Source organism: Portunus trituberculatus, chromosome 24 (genome assembly GCF_017591435.1).
Source record: "Portunus trituberculatus isolate SZX2019 chromosome 24, ASM1759143v1, whole genome shotgun sequence".
NCBI lineage: Eukaryota > Metazoa > Arthropoda > Malacostraca > Decapoda > Portunidae > Portunus > Portunus trituberculatus.
Window position 1 is genome coordinate 20,352,100 of NC_059278.1, and position 6,943 is coordinate 20,359,042.

Below are 6,943 nucleotides of genomic sequence, written 5' to 3' on the forward strand. Positions count from 1 at the left end.
CGTACTACGGTTAACTCTTGCATTAGGGAGTTGGACAGAATAGGGATGAGAGGAAGAAGAAAGCCTTGTGCAGCGTGGCCGCAGGAGGAGGGAAGGCATGCAGTTAGCAAGATCAGTAGAACAGTTACCATGAAAATAGCGATAAAATCTAGAAAGGGATGCAACATTTCGGCGGTGAGAAAGAGACTGAAGACAGTTAGTCAGAGGAGGGGAGTTGATGAGACGAAGAGCTTTGATTCCACCCTATCAAGCAAAGCTGTGTGACTGGAACCCCCCCAAACATGCGAAGAGTACTCCATACAGGGACGGATAAGGCCCTTATACAGAGTAAGCAGTTGGAGGGCGAGAAAACTGTCGGAGACGCCTCAGAACACCTAACTTCATAGAAGCTGTTTTAGCAAGAGATGAGATGTGAAGTTTCCAGTTAAGATTATGAGCAAAGGACAGACCGAGGATATTCATTGTGGAAGAGGGAGACAGTTGAGTGTCATTGAAGAAGAGGGGATAGTTGTCTGGAAGGTTGTGTCGAGTTGATAGATGGAGGAATTGAGTTTTTGAGGCATTGAAAACTACTAGATTTTCTCTGCCCCAATCGGAAATCTTAGAAAGATCGGAAGTCAGGCGTTCCGTGGCGTCCCCGCGTGATCTGTTGATTTCCTGAAGGGTTGGACGTCTCTGAAAGAACGTGGAAAGATGTAGGGTGGTATCATCAGCGTAGGAGTGGATAAGGCAAGAAGTTTGGTTAAGAAGGTCATTAATGAATAATAGAAAGAGAGTGGGTGACAGGACAGAACATATCAAAAGCTTTTGATATGTCTAACGCAACAGCAAAAGTTTCACCGAAATCTCTAAAAGAGGATGACCAAGACTCAGTAAAGAAAGCCAGAAGATCACAAGTAGAGCGACCTTGATGGAAGCCATACTGGCGATCAGACAGAAGATTGTGAAGTGACAGATGTTTGAGAATCTTCCTATTCAGGATAGATTCAAAAACTTTAGACAAGCAAGAGATTAAAGCTATAGGACGGTAGTTTGAGGGGTTAGAACGGTCACCCTTTTAGGAACAGGCTGAATGTAGGCGAACTTCCAGCAGGAAGGAAAGGTACAAGTCGATAGACAAAGTTGGAAGAGTTTGGCCAGGCAAGGTGCAAGCACAGAAGCACAGTTTTTGAGAACAATAGGAGGGACCCCATCAGGTCCATAAGCCTTCCGAGGGTTTAGGCCAGCAAGGGCATGGAAAACATCATTACGAAGAATTTTGATTGTAGACATGAAATAGTCAGAGGGAGGAGGAGAGGGAGGACAAGCCCAGAATCGTCCAAGGTGGAGTTGTGAGCAAAGGTTTGAGAAAAGAGTTCAGCTTTAGAGACAGAAGAGATGGCAGTGGTGCCATCAGGATGAAATAAAGGAGGAAAGATGAAGAAGTGAAGTTATTTGAGATGTTTTTGGCTAGATGCCAGAAGTCACGAGGAGAGTTTGAGTTTGAAAGATTTTGACATTTCCTATTTATGAAAGAGTGTTTGGCAAGTTGAAGAACAGACTTGGCATGATTCCGGGCAGAGATATAAAGTGCATGAGATTCAGGAGATGGAAGGCTCAAGTACCTTTTGTGGGCAACCTCTATCATGTATAGCACGAGAACAGGCTGAGTTAAACCAAGGTTTAGAAGGTTTAGGTTGAGAGAAAGAATGAGGAATGTACACCTCCATGCCAGATACTACCACCTCTGTTATGCGTTCAGCACAAAGAGATGGGTCTCTGACACGGAAGCAATAATTTCTAGGAAAATCAGCATAATACCTCCTCAGGTCCCCCCAACTGGTAGAGGCAAAACGCCAGAGGCACCTTCGCTTTGGGGATCCTGCGGAGGGATTGGAAAAATAGGACAAGATACAGAAATGAGATTGTGATCGGAGGAGCCCAACGGAGATGAAAGGGTGACAGCATAAGCAGAAGGGTTAGAGGTGAGGAAGAGATCAAGAATGTTGGGCGTGTCTCCAAGACGGTCAGGAATACGAGTAGGGTGTTGCACCAGTTGCTCTAGGTCACGAAGGATAGCAAAGTTGAAGGCTAGTTCACCAGGTGGTCAGTGAAGGGAGAGGAAAGCCAAAGCTGGTGGTGAACATTGAAATCTCCAAGAATGGAAATCTCAGCGAAAGGGTAGAGGTAGAATGTGCTCCACTTCAGAAGTTAAGTAGTCGAAGAAATTACTATAGTCAGAAGAGTTAGAGGAGAGATAAACAGCACAGATGAATTTAGTTTGAGAGTGACTTAAGTCGTAACCAGATGGTGGAAAATTCGGAAGACTCAAGAGCGTGGGCACGAGAGGAAGTTAAGTCGTTGCGTACATAGACGCAACATCTAGCTTTGGAATAAGAATGAGAATAGAGAAAGTAGGAGGGAACAGAGAAGGGGCTACTGTCAGTTGCCTCAGATAGCTGTGTTTCGGTGAGGAAAAGAAGATGAGGTTTAGTAGAGGAGAGGTGGTGTTCCACAGATTGAAAATTAGATCTAAGACCACGAATGTTGCAGAAGTTAACCCCTTCGCGCCGGATGTTAAAAAAGCCCGCCTGTATGATATACGGGTGGTAGTGCCGCGCGCCCTAGCGCGGGAAACTCTTGCAAGCTCGTCATATTGTCGTCTTTGTGTATTATGCTGCTATTTTTTAGTTACTATATCGCCTTCGAAGAGGAAAGTGGACGCTTCTCTCTTCGGAGAGAGAGAGAGAGAGAGAGAGAGAGAGAGAGAGAGAGAGAGAGAGAGAGAGAGAGAGAGAGAGAGAGAGAGAGAGAGAGAGAGAGAGAGAGAGAGAGAGAGAGAGAGAGAGAGAGAGAGAGAGAGAGAGAGACATTTGCTAATATTTTAGACACAAGGGACGCATGTAGCTTATTTTCAGAGAGGGTGAGGGAGGGAAGGAGACGGAAACGAAGGGAGGAGAGAGAGAGAGAGAGAGAGAGAGAGAGAGAGAGAGAGAGAGAGATTTGAGAGAGATTTGTGTGTGTGTGTGTGTGTGTGTGTGTGTGTGTGTGTGTGTGTGTGTGTGTGTGTGTGTGTGTGTGTGTGTGTGTGTGTGTGTGTGTAGCCACGAATGTTACAAGGCGGGACGCATGTAACTTATCTTTCGAGAGGGAGAGGAGAGGGAGGAAAGGAGAGGGAGGAGAGAGAGAGAGAGAGAGAGAGAGAGAGAGAGAGAGAGAGAGAGAGAGAGAGAGAGAGAGAGAGAGAGAGAGAGAGAGAGAGATGGAAACAGTCTATGCCATTGGGTAATTTTAGACACAAGGCGGGACGCATGTAGCTTATCTTTAGTGATTGGTGGAGACAAGGATGGTGGGAGGAGCACTAGGATTTCAAGGACAGCATACGGCGTGTGTAGTTGGTATCCAACACATTATACGGGACAACTGAACTGAAGAAAGCTCAGAAAAGAAATATGACGCCTACGTAGGCGTCACCGTATTGAAGGGGTTAATGTGTAGCCCCTGTTCACCTAGCAGTAAATAGGTACGGGATGTAACTGGAGGAGTTGTGGCTTCGTTTTCCCGGTGTGTGGAGTGTGTTGTGGTCTCAGTCCTACCCGAAGATCGGTCTATGAGCTCTGAGCTCGCTCCGTAATGGGGAAGACTGGCTGGGTGACCAGCACGCGACCGAGGTGAATTACACACAAATATATGCAAACACACACACACACACACACACACACACACACACACACACACACACACACACACACACACACACACAGATGCAGTTTTTGGCCCGATTTTTATTTTGATGAGGCTTCGTTTCAGGGGTTTTTGGATTTTATTTTTGCTGGTCTTTTTGGTGGGGCTTTTTGGCTTTTGGTGGGGCTTTTGGCAGGGATTTTGACTCGACTTTTGTATCGGCTTTTGGCGGGTATTTTGACTGGGGATCCTGGCGAGGTTTTTGGCAAGGCTTTTGGCGTGACGTTTTGGCGGAGTTTTGTGGCGGAATTTTACGCGATTTTTATTGACAGGGCATGTTGGAGGGTCAATTTGGCGGGGCTTCGTGGGTCTTTTTCTTGGCGGGGCTTTGGCAGAGACATTTTAGCAGGACATTTTTGCAGGTCTTCATGGTGGGAAGATTTAGCTGCATTTTTTTGGCTGAATTTTGACTTTGATGAGGCTTCGTGGCAGGGATTTTTGTAGTTTGTTCTGGTTGGTGGTTTTGGCGGGACTTTTTGGCGGGACCTTTTGGCAAGACGTTTTGGCAGAGTTTTGTGATGGGGCTTTTCGTGTGTGTGTGTGTGTGTGTGTGTGTGTGTGTGTGTGTGTGTGTTTTGGGACATTTGGACGGTCATTTTTGCAGGTGTTCATGGTGGGGTGTTTTAGTTAGATTTTTTTTGGCGAGATTTTTGCTTTGACGAGGCTTCCTGGCAGGGTTTGGAGTTTGTTTTAGTGGTCTTTTGGGGGACTTTTTGACAGGGCTTTTTTTTCGCACGCACGCAGTACACACACACACACACACACACACACACACACACACACACACACACACACACACACACACACACACACTCACGCAAAGCCTTACGCACACACAAACGCACGCATACGCAAGCAGACTCATATTATCACACACACACACACACACACACACACACACACACACACACACACACACACACACACACACACACACACATAATTATTAGTAATAATAATCTATATAAAAATATAATATCTATCTTTATATATATATATATTTGTATATATATATATATATCGTATATATATATATATATATATATATATATATATTTTTTTTTTTATATATATATATATATATATATATATATATATATATATATATATATATATATATATATATATATATATATATATATATATATGTTATATATATATATATATATATATATATATATATATATATATATATATATATATATACTACAAAACAATCTACTACTACTACTACTACTACTACTACTACTACTACTACTACTACTACTACTACTACTACTACTACTACTACTACTACTACTACTACTACTACTACTTTCCAAGGCGTGTGTTACGTGATGACACGCACAAGAACTCGTCCATACACGCACAAAACACAATTCACTCGCTTCTTCACTCGTCCTTTGCACGTTTTAAGGAAAAAGTTTGTGTTTAAAATTTGTGAAGGTGCCCCGCCTGTTGACGACTGTGATGGTGGTGGTGGTGGACGGTAAGGCTCGCTGGACGCACGCTGCTCATCACGCACGCACACTCATTTACACACACACACACACACACACACACACACACACACACACACACACACACACACACACACACACACACACACACACACTGACATACAGACAGACACAAAGACAGACACACACACACACACACACACACTGACACAGACACACACACACACACACACACACACACACAGACACACAGCCCCTGTTCACCTAGCAGTAGACAGACACACACACACACACACACACACACACACACACACACACACACACACACACACACACACACACACACACGGCCCGGTAGCTCAGTGGTTAGAGTGCTGGCTTCACAAGCCAGAGGACCGGGGTTCGATTCCCCGGCCGGGTGGAGATATTTTGGTGTGTCTCCTTTCACGTGTAGCCCCTGTTCACCTAGCAGTGAGTAGGTACGGGATGTAAATCGAGGAGTTGTGACCTTGTTGTCCCGGTGTGTGGTGTGTGCCTGGTCTCAGACCTATCCGAAGATCGGAAATAAGGAGCTCTGAGCTCGTTCCGTAGGGTAACGTCTGGCTGTCTCGTCAGAGACTGCAGCAGATCAAACAGTGAATTACACACACACACACACACACACACACACACACACACACACACACACACACACACACACACACACACACACACACACACACACACACACACACACACACACACACACACACACACACACACACACACACACAGGCCCGGTAGCTCAGTGGTTAGAGCGCTGGGTTCACAAGCCAGATGACCGGGGTTCGATTCCCCGGCCGGGTGGAGATATTTTGGTGTGTCTCCTTTCACGTGTAGCCCCTGTTCACCTAGCAGTGAGTAGGTACGGGATGTAAATCGAGGAGTTGTGACCTTGTTGTCCCGGTGTGTGGTGTGTGCCTGGTCTCAGACCTATCCGAAGATCGGAAATAAGGAGCTCTGAGCTCGTTCCGTAGGGTAACGTCTGGCTGTCTCGTCAGAGACTGCAGCAGATCAAACAGTGAATTACACACACCCTTACCACCAGTTATTTCGTCTTCTTCAATGACACTCAACTGTTCCCTCGCTTCTATAGACGCTACACTGAACATCCTGACTCTGTCATTTACTTCTAATCTAAACTGGAACCTACACACATCATTACATTAGAACAATATAAACACTCCCTATGAAATGAGGCGTTTTCAGTATTCTCTGCTAGATTTTCTCTCCCCCCTACTGGTAACTCCCTCCAAGTCAGCAGTATAGGTAACTTCACATACATATATTGTCTTAGATAAGCTGGCTGTTCCTCTTACCAATTTTTCTTTTCTAACTGACTGTCCTCACCTTTACTCTCATCGCCTGATTGTTGTGGCATTAGTGATTGTTATTGTGAGTGGTTGTTAGTGTTATTATTATTATTATTATTATTATTATTATTATTATTATTGATTGTACTACTACTACTATCATTATTATTTTATTTGTTTATTTATTTATTTATTTATTTATTTATTTATTATTATCATTTACCGTACTACTACTACTACTACTACTACTACTATCATTATTATTTTATTTATCTATTTATTTATTTATTTAATATTATTTTACTACTACTACTACTACTATATTATCACCATCATCATCATCATCATCATATCATTATCATCATCACTACAATCACCATTATCGGCGGTGTAATAATTCAAAGAAGC